The sequence below is a fragment of the Littorina saxatilis genome, linkage group LG9 (genome assembly GCF_037325665.1).
Source record: "Littorina saxatilis isolate snail1 linkage group LG9, US_GU_Lsax_2.0, whole genome shotgun sequence".
NCBI classification, from domain to species: Eukaryota; Metazoa; Mollusca; class Gastropoda; order Littorinimorpha; family Littorinidae; genus Littorina; species Littorina saxatilis.
This window is the reverse complement of record NC_090253.1, coordinates 25600676-25617338: the sequence shown is the minus strand read 5'-3', so window position 1 is coordinate 25617338 and position 16663 is coordinate 25600676. Positions and strand designations below refer to the sequence as shown.

The 16663-nt window shown below is 40.0% G+C and overlaps 1 long non-coding RNA gene across 1 annotated transcript; it reads left to right on the top strand.

Annotated features, from left to right (window-relative positions):
* Positions 1 to 11: 11 nt before the first annotated feature.
* On the top strand, positions 12 to 3095 carry LOC138975699 (uncharacterized). Its single transcript, XR_011458715.1, has 2 exons — positions 12 to 880; positions 1170 to 3095. It is a non-coding gene; the product is annotated as an uncharacterized lncRNA (long non-coding RNA).
* Positions 3096 to 16663: the final 13568 nt, after the last annotated feature.

Below are 16663 nucleotides of genomic sequence, written 5' to 3'. Positions count from 1 at the left end.
GCGCGCGCCTGCAAACTGGCAGGCGCGCGAACTAGGGGGGTCCGGGGGCATGCTCCCCCGGAAAATTTTTTAAAAACGGTTAAAATCTGTGCAATCTGGTGCATTCTGGGCCTTGTTTTGAGGGTTAAGAACAGCATTGTTTTGGTGCTAAAACTAGTAAAAATCAAAGCAAGGTACATGCTTTTTCCAGGGGTGGGGTTCCGGAACCCCTGGAACCCCCCCCTGGGTCCGGCCCTGGACATGTAAAGAAAGAGCAAGGTGAAGAAAGTTTAAGAGAATAACTGACGCGTTTCATGATTTGGTAAGCGTTTTGTACGTTTGTAGATCTCTATATCTTCGTTAACGGTCAAAAGCAAGCACGACTGGACTGTCTAAGCGTTCATGTCCTATTTGCCCCGAAAACAGAGTAAGACTGCCTAGCATGGCGGGTGATGGGGGGGGGGGGGGGGGGGGGGGGGGCATACCCGTAGAAAAAAAGCCCACTCATAGAAAAAATAGAAAAAAAATAGTGCACTTGAAAGTCGCAACCCGCGAACACAGAAGTAGATGAAGCTGTGATGCAGTTCAATAACCGTCTTGGTCCGGCAGATTTATGTGGTGCAGTATGGAGAATATATAAAGAATCATATGAGAATAAAATGAATACATTGTTGTTTCTACTTATGGTCGTGTATGACTCAGTAAAAGCTTATATCTATATATAGAATCCTCGCGATTGTGTAAGCTTAAAGATGTCAAATCACTGCTTATACGGTTAACTTCGCAAATGAAAGAATTGTCATTGTCATTGTCATTGTCATTATCAAATAATTGTCACACCTTCCTTCCCGTGTAAATGATCACGTAAACTACCTGAGTTCTGTCCAGGCATTAACATTAGGCCTAAAAAAAAAATAGGTGTGGTTACGGTAACCCGACCTACCCTATTTTTAGGGGCCGATCCTATAACTTTTTATTACATTTGTCACAACAACAAAAAAAAACGAGTGCAAAAAACGCAATGAAAGCGAAAGCGCCCGTGTCGCACACTTATTTCCCTGTCAAGTAGGTTTAATTTGTACACATTAGAAAAAAAAGTAAAAAAAAAAAAAAGTGATTGCCTACCTACCTACCCTATTTTTTTTGGCTATGTTACCGTAACCACACCTTTTTTTTTTTTTTTGCCTTAGATAAGAGCATCCGACGGGCACAATGGCCTTGTGGATTTTTTTGTTTGTTCGTTTATGGGCTGAAACTCCCACGGCTTTTACGTGTATGACCGTTTTTACCCCGCCATTTAGGCAGCCATACGCCGCTTTCGGAGGAAAAGGCCAAGTAGATAAGACGCCAGCCTCCCAAGTGGAAGGTCGTGGGGTTCGAATCCCGGCCGCGCCTGGTGGATTAGGGGTGGAGATTTTTTTCCGATCTCCCAGTTCAACTAATGTTTAGACCAAGTGCCTTATCGCCCTTTTGTGTACACGCAAGCTCAAGAGCTCAAGAGCATGTGCGCACGAAAAAGATCTTGTAATCTATGTCAGAGTTTGGTGGGTTATAGAAACACGAACATACCGAGCATGCATCCCCTGAAAGCGGCGTATGGCTGCCTATATGGCGGGATAAAAACGGTCATACACGTAAAACCCGTGGGAGTTTCAACTCGCGACGAAGAAGAAGAAGCAGAACAAGAAGAACAAGAAGAACAAGAAGAACAAGAGAATAAGAACATCTATCCAGTTGGTCGCATGCCAAATAACGGTAAAGATGGCTGCTATCTGTGCAGATGAGGGTTTTTCTGTTGAAATAATGTCAATAGTGACACATGTTCATTTAAAATATACATCAGCAAACATTAACAGAAAAAAACTTTGCATGGAGCAGACAGGCTGTAGACCTTTGCTCCGTATCCCAGAGGAAGTATGCTCTTATCCAATGTAAAAGCCATGCAGTACAGACTAATAATTATTTTTTGTTGTTTTCGTACGTTCATTCATTAATATATGCATTGGTTTGGTTGTTTGTTTAACGCCCAGCCGACCACGATGGGCCATATCAGGGCGGTGCTGCTTTGACATATAACGTGCGCCACACACAAGACAGAAGTCGCAGCACAGGCTTCTTGTCTCACCCAGTCACATTATTCTGACACCGGACCAACCAGTCCTAGCACTAACCCCATAATGCCAGACGCCAGGCGGAGCAGCCACTAGATTGCCAATTTTAAAGTCTTAGGTATGACCCGGCCGGGGTTCGAACCCACGACCTCCCGATCACGGGGCGGACGCCTTACCACTAGGCCAACCGTGCCGGTAATATATGCATTAGACATGTAAAGAAAGAGGAAGGTGAAGAAAGTTTAAGAGAATAACTGACGCGTTTCATGATTTCTGAGAAAAGGTGCACAAATTGGTAAGCGTTTTGTACGTATGTAGATCTCTATATCTTCGTTAACGGTCAAAAGCAAGCACGATGATAATAATTATCTGTAAAATTTTAAGGCCTGGTAGCTCAGTTGGATCGCGGGTTCCAATAGGGTCAACTTTATGTGCAGGCTCAGAGAAAGTATCCATGGTCCATCCTTGTGTCACCACTGTGGCACCTAAGACTTTCAATAAGAGACCTCGGTCATTCGGCTACAAGTGTGGGTGGCTGATCACACCTAAACACGGAGACACATGGGTAACGCGACTATGTTCCTGCTAGCTTTCCCAACAATAGGATAATAAAGTCGTGAAAATGAAAACAAAACACATTTCCATCACACATGGTGGTTTGCTTGATGTTTACACAAGAAGAAAGATATTTTTGTAGTCAAATACGAAAGCGCATCATATTTACTTATAACACACACAAAAACAATTTAAGAATATATTTGTCATGTTATGTTGAATGTTATCATTGCAGGTACATTTTATTTATAATCAGGAATGTTTTAACACTTTAAAATCTACTCATCATGTATTGCTAACTCTATTACATTGCAACAATTCGAGTTTCTTATTTTGTGCTGATGCCTACCCTGTGTTTATTATTATTATTATTACATGTTTTGTTCTGCTGGTTTCATGATTTAACCGTTTATAAGGACTGCAAAATAAAGGAAAGATCGTTCTGGAAAATTGATTCATGAGTGTGTGTTTGTGAATGTCTTTTTGAGCAAACAAATTATGATTTATCATATCCATATCAGGGCCGGACCAAATGAGTTGTAAGGGGGGGGGGTTTCCTCCTTTTTTTTGGGGGGGGGGGCAAATCAGCGAAGTGGCAAAGCCACAAGCGCGCGCCTGCAAAGGTCCGGGGGGGTCCGGGGGTATGCTCCCCCGGAAAATTGTTCAAAAACGGTTAAAATCTGTCCAATCTGGTGCAATCTGGTGCATTCTGGGCCTTGTTTTGAGGGTTAAGAGCAGCATTGAATAAAATTTGTTAGAGACACACACAAAATTTATTTTAAAAAAACAACAACACTCAAAGCAAGGTACATGCTTTTTCCAGGGGTGGGGTTCCGGAACCCCTGGAACCCCCCCCCCCTGGGTCCGGCCCTGCATATCTTTGGTCATTTGAAACGGTAACTTAGTACTGCAAAATATCATTATGAAGCAGCTTTATTTTGCAAGAAATATCACAGTTTTAGGACTATGTGGGTTCACGTTTGAAAACATATTTCGAGAGTGGTATCTACTCAAACAATAATTGCTCGCTATGTTAAAGTTGAATCTATTTATGAAAGAAAAAAATGAATCTTGATATGTCTTTGACAAATTGGCTATGATTGTTGGTATTGAACTGTTATGCACAGCAGAACGAAAGCAGATAAGAAAGAGCGTGTGAGTATAAGCTGGAAAATATAATTTGGAAGAAAGCTATTTCTGCCAAACATCTATACATCAACGCGAATCATACACTTGCCTTTGGTTATATAATCGGATCCAAAACCACAGCAGTGAAATTGAAAAGCCCTACTGCATAGAGCACGAAAGATCAGAAAAGCCACATATCACAGTTCACAAAGCAAAGAGCGAACTAGCGGTATGACAAGTTAATGGAATGTTTTTCAAACCGTACTCTTTAGCAAAGCGCCCCTGAACAAAAGCAGAAATATTGTGAATTGCAGAGTATAAACGGTCGTCAAAAACAGTTCAATAATCTCAGTGCCAGTGGGGTCGCAGAATTCAGGTCCTCTGTACGGAAAATGTTTTTATTGCTGTGTTTGCTAACATGACCTGGCAAGTTGATTTTATTGTGTTCGTACGTGGGAAAGTAATATATCATTATTATGTGTGTTTTGTGATAAGCGTGTATTTGTGTGTGTTTGTGTGTGTGTTTGTGTGTGTGTTTGTGTGTGTTTTGTGATAAGCGTGTATATACGTATTTGTGTGTGTGTTTCTGTGTGTGTGTGTGTGTGTGTGTGTGTGTGTGTGTGTGTGTGTGTGTGTGTGTGTGTGTGTGTGTGCGTGTGAGTGAGAATGTGTGTGGGTGGGTGTGTGAGTGTGTGTGTGGGGTATGGATGTTGGTATGTTTTATATGTGTGTGAGTGCCTGCGCTCGTGCGCGCGCTCGTGCGTGAGTCTGTCTGTCCGTCCGTCCGTCCGTCTGTCAGTCTCTCTGTCTGAGTCTGAAAATCTCTGTCTGTCAGTCTATGTCTGATTCTCTGTCTGTCCGTTGTCTATGTTAAAATATCAAATGTATTTAATATATCTGTCGTGTTTTTGTCAGAATAAGACTGAGTAAAACAAAGCGAATTAATCGAGTTTTCGTGTATTTATACATGTTACAGAATTAAAAAAAAACCAACTGAAAGCAATGTTTTTTAAAAATAAACTCGCTCACGGTGCTTAAACCAGACTGATTTATCATTTATTATCTTCGCTTTCATCGCACCACTAGAAATTCGTGTTTATGACTCAAGCCCACCAATTGAGAGAGTTCTCTATATTCCACCGTGGCATAGAACTACCTTTTGAACTGATCTCTATGCTTCTTTGTATCGCAAGAGCAGCTATTTGCAGAAATCTCTGTATAACACCTGTCTTAGTACAAGTTTTGTTTTTTTAATATTGAAATGTTTCTGTTTCACCAGTTTTGTTGCATCTATCTTAGGTCCAGGTTTTTACCAATTGTGTTGCTTTTGACCGTGTCATAGGACCAGCTCTGTACAGAAATATCTGCATAACACCAAGTCTAGAGTCCAGATTTCATCGCAGATATAAAAATTATGTATCATACTATAGTTTTTTTCTTAGCTCTTTATAGAAATCTTTTATAAAGAAATCTTTTATGACACCGTGTCTTGGGTCCAGCTTTTTACAGAAATCTTTCTTTAACACCATACCGTAAAACAAGCTTCTTTTGTTTTTAGAAATATGTGTTGCATTACCGTAGAACCAGCTTGTTTGTTTGGTTATTTGTTGTTCTTGCCAATAGAAATCACATCGTGTCATGTGATCAGCTCTTTAGCCAAGCGTCCACATTTCACCAGAAAAACGGTGTAGTAGCATGGTGAAATCTGTTTACACAGGAAAAAGGGTCAAGACAGACACACAGGCAGACATATAGACAGACAGACAGATAGACAGACAGACAGATAGACAGATAGACAGAGAGTTGTGCAATATGCTCCCCACGTTCATCAGACGTTCGCACCATGCCTCACAAGAACAAGAAATTCCTCCGAGGTAGGAAAAACACCCCCGTTGGTCAAAGGGAAATAACCATTCTCACTGCCACCAACTGAGAAGGTTATTTCCCTTTGACCATTAATATGTCCCTCTATAAGTCCTTGTAGAATCTTAATCCACCAATAACTCCCTAACCGTGTGTTTGACTGGTCCCAATTTTTGTAAGGACCGTCTCAGGAATGTATAGAACCTGTTCACCAAGTTTGGTGACGATCGGTCCGTTCATTCTTGAGATCTATATGCGAACACAAACACACAAACACACAAACACACAAACAAACAAACAAACACATCGACCGAATCCTATACACACCCCTATACTGGGGGTGTAATTACACCAAAGTTAGAGAGAGATTTGAGTTCTCTTGCCAGACTTCTACTGCCACTACCCAGTCTTCCACAGTTAATATCACAACTATAATAACAGCACGGTACCCCAGCCAGCCTTGCCTGACACAGATAAGAAGTGCTAAGGTCGTGTCAAGGTTAATCACAAAACTAACATGTCCCTCGTAATCCCAAAGTGTTGACCTCGCTCACTGCGCTGGCGATCGATCGCTTTGACCACTAAGGGGCTCCGCTCACATGTGTAACTTCAGCAGGACCGACGACGCACTGCAGCTTATCCCAGCCCGCTACACGTTGCATAAAAGGAAAACAGGCCAAGTACTCGTCATAATCCCTATCGCGGCATAAATAATAGGCCGTGCGTCGTCTGTGCCGCAGAAACTGCGCAGGTATATTCTGCCCATAAGGCCTGGCGCTCACCGATGTAACTTCAGCAGGACAGACGACGCACTGCAGATTATCCCAGCCCGCTACACGTTGCGTGAAAGGAAAACAGGCCAAGTACTCGTCATAATCCCTATCGCAGCATCAATAATATGCAGTGCGTCGTCTGTGCCGCTGAAACTGCGCAGGTATATTCTGCCCTTAACCACTGATAGAAGCAAGCAGATGGCAGGGCTGAACACTTAATCGGTAGAAATCTCTTGTTGAGTACACGTAACCGGCTAGCTTGGTTTTGTAAGCACGTGTTTTGGTTTCATTACTGGTGTTTTGGGGTTTTATTGTTTAGGCCAAAAAAAAGGTCTGTTTACAGTAACATAGGCCAAAAAAATAGGGTCGGTAGGTCGGGATTTTTTTTTTCCAAAAAACCATATTTTTACGTTATTTTGCCCAAAAAAACAGATTTTTTTTTTTTTTCCCAAATGCCAAAAAAAAGTCTAGGGTCGCGCAAAAAAACTAGGGTCGGTCGGGTTACCGTAAACAGATCTATTTTTTTTTCCTTATTATTTCACATGGCAGGGCTGGACTCTTATCGATAGAACTTTCTTGTTGAGTACACGTAACCGGCTAGCGTGACTTTGTAAGCGCGTATTTTTGGCTTCATTACTGTTGTTTTGGCTTTCATTCTCATTACTGGTGTTCAGGCTTTCATTACTGGTGTTCGGGCTTTCATTACTGGTGTTTTTGGTTTTATTACTGGTGGGGTTTTGTGTGCTTTTTGACTGCCGTTTTAAGTTTCATTACTGGTGTTTTGGTTGTAATACTGTTAATGTTATGGTTTCATTACTGGTGTTTTGGCTTTCATTACTGATGTTTTGTGTTTCATTACTGATGTTTTGGCTTTCATTACTGGTGGTTTGGCTTTCATTACTGGTGGTTTGGCTTTCATTACTGGTGTTTTGTGTTTCATTACTGATGTTTTGGCTTTCATTACTGGTGGTTTGGCTTTCATTAATGTTGTTTTGTGTTTCATTACTGATGTTTTGGCTTTCATTACTGGTGGTTTGGCTTTCATTACTGGTGGTTTGGCTTTCATTACTGGTGTTTTGTGTTTCATTACTGATGTTTTGGCTTTCATTACTGGTGGTTTGGCTTTCATTACTGGTGGTTTGGCTTTCATTACTGGTGTTTTGTGTTTCATTACTGATGTTTTGGCTTTCATTACTGGTGGTTTGGCTTTCATTAATGTTGTTTTGGGTTTTATTGTTTTGTTTCCGGTCAACGATTCGATGCACAATGAAAGTGAAAATATGGATATATTACGACCAACAAATATTCCCGTGAGTCCAGTATTTTTTGGTCGTAATATATCCCGCTCTCGCTCTCAGTCACCATTGTTCTGCTTTTTTGAAAATATGGGTTAATAGTTTATGTTGGGCTCTAACGGCTAGAATTAAAATGCTTGTGAGGTGGTTTACCATTTCCAGATACAGTCGACAGATTAAAACGTCTAATTGATAGCTTTGTTGCGGAGGGATTTTCTGGGACCTGATCAATTGTTCGAGCGTGGTGCACAGCGATAAGGATAACAGTATTAATTGTGTCAATACCTACCGTGTGTATAGGTCCTTATCAAACTCGAATAGTCAGTCTGAAAGAGGAAACAGTCAAACATATATAGCGTCATGATTAATTTTGCGAAACGTGCTGTGTTAAGCGTCAAAGATCCATTTTGATTTCTGCATGCACCTCTTTGAGTCCCATTCCGCTTTAAGTTTTACCCTTGATATATATGTAAGGCCTAAAAAAAACAAATAGGTGTGGTTACGGTAACCCGACCTACCCTATTTTTAGGGGCCGACCCTATAACGTTTTGTTACATTTGTTAAAAAAAAAAATTTAAAAAAATTTTAAAAAAACCGAGTGCAGAAAACGCAATGAAAGCGAAAGCGCTCGAGTCGCACACTTATTTCCCTGTCAAGTAGGTTTACACATTTGTACACATTAGAAAAAAATTAAAGTTTAAAAAAAAGTGATTGCCTACCTTCCTACCCTATTTTTATTGGCTATGTTACCTTAACCACACCTATTTTTTATTTTTTTCCTAATTAACCAGTTAACGAAGGGAAGCCGAGAACACAGTACAGTAGTGAGTGAGAGTGGTGAACAGGAGTGAGAAAGTCGCTTCTTCTTACCTATAATAGTGTTGATCATTGTCCATTACAGGGCAGAAACTCAGACGGTTTTATTCCGGGATGTTCCCCCGGACAAGAGTTTTTTTTTATTTTTTTTTTAAAGGAGATCAAGATTTGTAAGAAGATTTGAATTGACTAATGTGAAAGTAATGAACTCTGAGAACCTTCTTTGTACAGTGATAGACCTGAGTGTAAATAGTGTTAAGCCTGAAACCAGCCATGTGAACTGAGATAGGAAACAAATTTGCGTCGGCCTCGGATGTGAATGTGTCTTTTTGTTTAGTTGCTTCAGCTTTGATTGAGCCATAGGGTTGTGTATGAAATTTGCATTTAGTCTTTCTTTTTCTTGCTGAGTGTATGTACAGGCTAGAGAGGAGACGGACATGGTGTGAGCTTGTCCAGGGGGGTATATGATCATCTCAGTGGCAGGGGGATGGAAGCACTTGCTAATGAGTGGGAGTGTGTATGCGCGTGGTGTGCACGAGGATGTATGCACGTGAGTGATATTTGTAAATGTGTATTATGATAATATCATCTTTGTATTTATATTATTGAAATTGTTATATCTCGATGTACAGCGCTAAGAGCATAATTAAATTTGTGAAGCGGCGCTATATAAGCTATCTTTATTATTATTATTATTATTATAGACATACCTGCTGAAGAGACGATGAACATAATTATAGATGTATCGATTGAAAACTGGATTTCCCTTCTTTGAGCCATGTGACTTTAGAAGCCGACAAAACTTCATATTTTTAGGCGGCCAGCCGAGACGACAAAATAGTGCATGTAAAAACTAAAAGGAATTCTAACCAGAATCGATCGATACATAAATGTTATTTGTATTTTTGACCAAAATATGACATTTTACACAGATCTCGACAGTCATTGTTCACCTCGACTGCTGGCGCGGTCTCGGAGGAACACTGACTGTCTCAATCTGTGTAAAATGTCATATTTTGGTCAAAAATACAAATAACGGATAATAACCAATCAACCAACTAGTCATTGTCCAAGGTGTCCTTTCATTAGTTTCATAACTCTCGCTCAAGTGCTTACTTCCCTTTGTGATCTGATGTTCAAAACAGCGTTCTCTCCTCGCTTCTTTCCCTTCAAGAATTCCTGGGGAATTTTAAAGGGAGATGTATGGATTTCTCTTCTTTCAGCCATGTGGCGTCCGTGGCAAACTAACATTTAAATGTAGGCGGCTGGCCGAGACTACAAAAGAGAGCATAAGCTTGTGTGCTTTCAATCGCAAAACAAAAAGAATAAAACAAGTCGCGTAAGGCGAAAATACAATATTTAGTCAAGTAGCTGTCGAACTCACAGAATGAAACTGAACGCAATGCCATTTTTCAGCAAGAACGTATACTCGTAGCATCGTCAGTCCACCGCTCATGGCAAAGGCAGTGAAATTGACAAGAAGAGCGGGGTAGTAGTTGCGCTAAGAAGGATAGCACGCTTTTCTGTACCTCTCTTTGTTTTAACTTTCTGAGCGTGTTTTTAATCCAAACATATCATATCTATATGTTTTTGGAATCAGGAACCGACAAGGAATAAGATGAAAGTGTTTTTAAATTGATTTCGACAATTTAATTTTGATAATAATTTTTATATATCTAATTTTCAGAGCTTGTTTTTAATCCAAATATAACATATTTATATGTTTTTGGAATCAGAAAATGATGGAGAATAAGATGAACGTAAATTTTGATCGTTTTATAAATTTTTATTTTTTTTTACAATTTTCAGATTTTTAATGACCAAAGTCATAAATTAATTTTTAAGCCACCAAGCGGAAATGCAATACCGAAGTCCGGGCTTCGTCGAAGATTACTTTACCAAAATTTCAACCAATTTGGTTGAAAAATGAGGGCGTGACAGTGCCGCCTCAACTTTCACGAAAAGCCGGATATGACGTCATCAAAGACATTTATCAAAAAAATGAAAAAAACGTTCGGAGATTTCATACCCAGGAACTCTCATGTCAAATTTCATAAAGATCGGTCCAGTAGTTTAGTCTGAATCGCTCTACACACACACACAGACACACACACACACGCACGCACGCACATACACCACGACCCTCGTTTCGATTCCCCCTCGATGTTAAAATATTTAGTCAAAACTTGACTAAATATAACAATTGTCAGTAAGTACTGGTGTCACATGACTGATGTGAACCAGTTGATTGGCTAATGGTGATGCGCTTAAATCTGTTAGCGCACTCTTGGAGTGCGCTAACTTTTCCACAGAGCGTATTCTTACGCCCTTTGCCAAAGGCAAAGCGAGACTGTACTCTCATCCTCAGAATAAATTAATGACATGTAGCTTATATTCTCCACAATACCAAAATACCATAAATTGCCTGCTTCTCAATTAAAGCAGAAATGGGTTTTTTTCTGACAGATTGCATGTGCCAGTGCTATAGTTGCCACTGATCTAAAAATAGAACCCGCCGTGTCTAATTTTTCAGTTTCGATTTGCGAAGATTCTTCTCATAATTATGCCGTAGCTTATTATCCACAGTACCAAATATGAGTTAGTATACAATTCCCAGCAGCTAACAGAAAACACAAGTGTTATTCCGATAACGTACCAGCATTTGGAATATACGTAGCAGACTACACTGAAATACGACTGCATCAGTTCAGTAAATGAATGGTTTTCGAATTATTATTTCAAGGCAACAACAATCGGAATCGAAAACGTGTAGGGTTTAGAACGTCCGTACCATATATAAGACTTATTAGCCTGCCTCATGCGTGCAGACTCAGTGCAACGTGACGAGCAATTTTTGTTTTTGGAATGAGGCTTGCAGTGGTTCGATTGCCCTAGCCTAGCAGACGATATTAACCCCGCCCAGCAAACTAACATGTTGGGCAAATGTGAACGAAAAAACGATGGGGATGTAATACGTGTAGGGTTCAGAGCATTCTTACCGTTCATATTTAGTACCAGACTCCCCGATGAGTGAAGATACCACACGAGAAACATGCCACATTTATTTCAGTTGAAAATGTGCTAACCGTCGACCTTGGGGGTCAGCCAATTCAAGGGGAGTCACTCTGCACAGTCAATCCGTCGAAGCTCGACTAGAGGTTTCGAATCGTAAATAACTAAGAACACAGTCCTTTCTCCGAGTTCAAATGAGGTCTCTCTGAAAGATCATCACTGTTTAGCTTAACGCTACACTGGAATTTACCAACAGAAATTAAAACAAGAGTTTGCGTGTGATGAAAGCACGACACACTTGAGACAGCCCACACAAAAGTAGATCTTCTACGAGCTGACCACACAGTTATGCCTATTCAAATGCGCGTAGCAAAATGTGCGTGTTGTATCTTCTTTTTTCTCTGGCGGTACCGACAATATCGTTATTGAAACAATCCCTTAGTGCACTGGGATGTCTCAATAACTTAAATTGTAATTGTAATGAATCGATACAAAAATGTTATTTGCAATTGTTACCAAAATATAACATTTAACACAGATCTCGATATTCATCATTCACCACGACAGCTATAACGGTCTTGGAGAATAAAGGCTGTCGACATGTCCCGATCTATGTAAAATGTCATATTTTGGTCTAAAATGCAAACAACGTATGTTGTAGTTTCCGACTGAATTAGTTAGTAAAGCAGCTTAATACAACACCCTCAGATTTCTTCTGAAGTGCCGACTCACTGATGACTCATTATGGCCGAGTGGTAACGCACTTGCGCTCGGAAGCGAGAGGTTGCGTGTTCGACCCTGGGTCAGGCCGCAATTTTCTCCCCCCTTTCCTAACCTAGGTGGTGGGTTCAAGTGCTAGTCTTTCGGATGAGACGAAAAACCGAGGTCCCTTCGTGTACACTACATTGGGGTGTGCACGTTAAAGATCCCACGATTGACAAAAGGGTCTTTCCTGGCAAAATTGTATAGGCATAGATAAAAATGTCCACCAAATACCCGTTTGACTTGGAATAATAGGCCGTGAAAGGTGAATGCTCGCCTAATAGGCTTGAGGTTTGCTGGTCGATGTGAATGCGTTATATATTGTGTGTAAAAAATGTCTGTTTGTCTGTCTGTCTGTAAAAATATCCATTTCAAACGGCATGTAGAGCGCGGAGAGCACAGTTAATTGTGGTTCGCGCTATATAAGCTCTTCATAAATAAAAATAAAGAATTATTGAAACATCAAAATAACTGAAAAAGGAAAAAGCCTTTGATTTTGAAATGGAAAACCTAACCCGTCATTTGATATTTGTGTAGGCCCCTACATTTTTGAGAAGGAATGCAATTTTATCTTGATTTTCCAAGCCACATACCTCTACGGATTACGTTCAATGATGCACATCATTTGTGAACTTGCCGTAGGCCGATTTGGATTTGGCCTTTATAAATCTTTATAACTTCAGCTTTTAGGACGTCATAGAGTAATTTCTCAGGGATTAGAAAGGCCACTGTTCCTAATCCTAGCTGTGGATTTCAAACGCTCTCTTTACACCGTGTAACTTTACACTGTGAACTTGAAATAGAACTTAATGGCATTGTTAGTTATTTCGAAATTTAAGGATAAGTTCTTGTGTTTAAAAGAAATAAGACACAACAGCTTAAGCGAGTTTCTAACGCTGATTTTTAAAGATCAGGTCGGGTAGTCCGTGCTCATGAAAACATATTTGAGGTGTTATGAAGATCTGTGACAAGAATTATTTATTAGCTTTTTCAATTTTTATTTTACTTATTAACTTATTTTCTTATTTTCTTTCTTTCTTTCTTTCTTTCTTTCTTTCTTTCTTTCTTTCTTTCTTTCTTTCTTTCTTTCTTTCTTTCTTTTTTTCTATTTTGTTTTTCTTTTTTCTTTCTTTCTTTTTCTCTTTCTATCTTTCTTTCTTTCTCCTTCATCGATTAGTTATACGTTTTAGTATTTCTTACTTATTTCTTTGTCATTTTATTTCTTTGTCTAATTAGTAATTGTTTATTCCTTTTTATAATTCATCTTTCTATGTATTGACTTCGCAATAAAGTCAAGTGTTGCATTGTTGGTTTAAACAGTGTGTTTTTCTCTCAACAATTCATAGATACACTATATAAGGCCAAAAAAAAAAAAATAGGTCTGTTTACGGTAACCCGACCGACCCTAGTTTTTTCGCGCGACCCTAGACTTTTTTTTGGCATTTGGGGAAAAAAAAAATCTTGTTTTTTTTTGCAAAATAACGTAAAAATATGGTTTTTTGGAAGGAAAAAAAAAAAAAAAAAAAAAAATCCCGACCTACCGACCCTATTTTTTGGGCCTATGTTACCGTAAACAGACCTATTTTTTTTTTGGCCTAATAATGTTGCATTGTTACAGTTGCAATCAAACTACCAAACAGCAGACGGTCAATCGCACTGTTTACACTGCGCAGAATATAAACACTGGTTTGAGTACAGCAGCTGTACATTCTTACACAGTTTACCTTGATCTCCTAAGAAGGTGAAAGCAGTTTGGAAATTGGCCAGAACCATGATCGCACACACGAGGCAAGGCATTTATTTTGAACGGCGTTATTGAAGTTTCTAAGGGTAAAAGGTGAACACACTTCCAGCGGAGTTGGTTTAGTAGTATGGAGTTAAGCACTGGGTTTTGAAGGGGTACGGGAGAGGTGAAGGTGACCCCTTTCGGTTTGTGCAGATTTGTGCGGGCGATACCGTCTTCTGTGTGTTGGGTTATCGTTAGGGTGGATGTGTGTGTGTGTATGTGTGTGTGTGTGTGTGTGTGTGTGTGTGTGTGTGTGTGTGTGTGTATGTGTGTGTGTGTGTGTACGTGTGTGTGTACGTGTGTGTGTGTGTGTGTGTCTGTCTGTCTGTCTGTCTGTCTGTCTGTCTGTCTGTCTGTCTGTCTGTCTGTCTGTCTGTCTGTCTGTGTGCGTGTGTCTGTGTGTGTCTGTGTTTTGTAAAGCCTACTTATGTTTGGCGGCCCTCATGATCTTCAAAGGAATGAGATTTCCTGCATAAGGGAGTTGCCTGTTCGCAACCTACACTGTCTGTGTGATATTGCTGAAGTGTGATTTATATAAACTTTTTTTTTTAGATCTTTTGGTTACGGAGATCAGTTTAAAACATTTTCATATTTTACTCCGTCATGTTTTAAGTCAGAAATGTACGTGTGCGTGTCCCCAAAGGAGTAGGCTATATAGACTCCGTTGAAGATGTGAAGGAGCTCAGTAACAGAGGAACTTTGACCCTCGCCTCACCTGAGCCTAGTTATCAAGGTAGCTCCCAACGACACAGTACTGCAGACTATTCCCCCATCCCTAGCACGTCGACCTAGCCGTCTGTGGACCTTAAAATGAGATGATTTACAGAAAATGAACTTCGCGCAGTTAGCAATGAATTCCTTAATCTCGAGATGGTGAAAGTCAAAGAAGACACAAATCAAGGCTTCTAAGACATAAGTGCGGATTTAAGTAACATGATTACGCTGTGATCTTGTTGTTTTTTAGTTGCCTGAACTGTCTGCATTTTCTTTCTGTCGTCGGACAAAGAAGATAATAGGCGTGTAGGGAGTTCTGAACCAGACAAGCGTTCATTCTGAACCCTTATGATCTTTAGTTTCAAAGTAAATTGTCCCAAACTTATGTTAAGCTACTTCAAATGTGACTATTTGAAACATGCGCTTGCTAGGTTCAAAGTCGAACACGTCGTTCTTGTTTGCCGTAAGTTAGCACTCCACGAATAATATCATTGAATGACAATGATAAATGACAATGATAAATCTTTATTTCCGATGGTAATGGAATTCACATACTTACTTCTTTTCTTCTTTTTTTTACAAAATAGGGAAATACATTTTTTCAGAAATCTCTTTAGATTATGCATGTACATATTATTTTGAGATATTGTACATCTCTTCGTTATACCCTGTTTCAAATCGTATTATGTCAGTAGGGTGAATAAGAAGGCCAAGGCGATAACGGTTTTTTTCTTAACACATTTGATGTCTGACCTTTGAAATAAGAGAGCCCAGATACTTTTCTCGCTGGGCGTTTACGTTGAATTAAATTACTGTGTTCTGTTTTTCAATCCTGTTTTATTATTTTATACTTTACGTTGTCATATATCAAATCAGAGAAAGTGCAAAGGTAGAGTTTCTAATCTTAGTGCTTGAAATGTGATAGTGCCGTGGAAACATACAGCTCTGACGATGATTGTACTTATATATGTTCTGCGCGAACTTAGAATCCGGTTTCATTCTAGAATGGACCGGGTCCAGGTTGGAATTCTAACCCTGCGCAAGTACAGGGGTGCCATTCTAGAATGAAACCCTTGAATAAAGGGGGCCGTAATGTTTGTAGGTAAGACAGAGTTGTCTTCCCTTGAATTATCTCCACGTACCTGCACCTTCCCTTTGATAAAATGGGGCTGATTTGTCTACCCCTGAAAAAAATCCTTTGGCGATCTTGCGATGTCATGTCATGTCAAGAAAGTTGACACTCCTGAGTACGCAATAAACAAAGGCAGACCATAGCAAGGGGGACTACCAGGGCGGTATTGTTTGCAGGGCAGTTGTTTTTGTGATGAGAGCCGGTTGCGGCCGCTTGCAATGTCAGCGCTGTCTCCCTCTCGGAAATGTCCGGTTTTTTGACAATTTTTTTGACAGACAGACAGACAGACGGTCAGACCGACTAACCGACAGACAGACCAACAGAAGGACAGAGTGAGTTATAGAGCTGTTGTCACAGGTTTAAAAAAAAGTTGACATTATATCTTCACAATTCAGAAGACCAACTTCATGTATATGAATAAGATTAAAAGTTACAAGCGAGATCGGCAAAACACTGTCAGTCCGGAAATTTCCGTTCGTAGCGATCAGTGCTGAGTGTCTCTCAAAATCGTAATCACTTTCAGAACATCACAATCCCAATTCACGATGTCTTTGAGTAAAGTGTAAAAAACCCGTAAAAAACCCCAACCAAACACACAAAAAACAAAAACAAACAGAAAATCCACATTTGTGGCTTTGGCTGTGTGAAATGACTATTCCAACTTGGACCCAAATTCCAACCTTGCGCACGGCCGATTCTAGAATGGACCAGCAACAAGGGTTTCATTCTAGAATGGC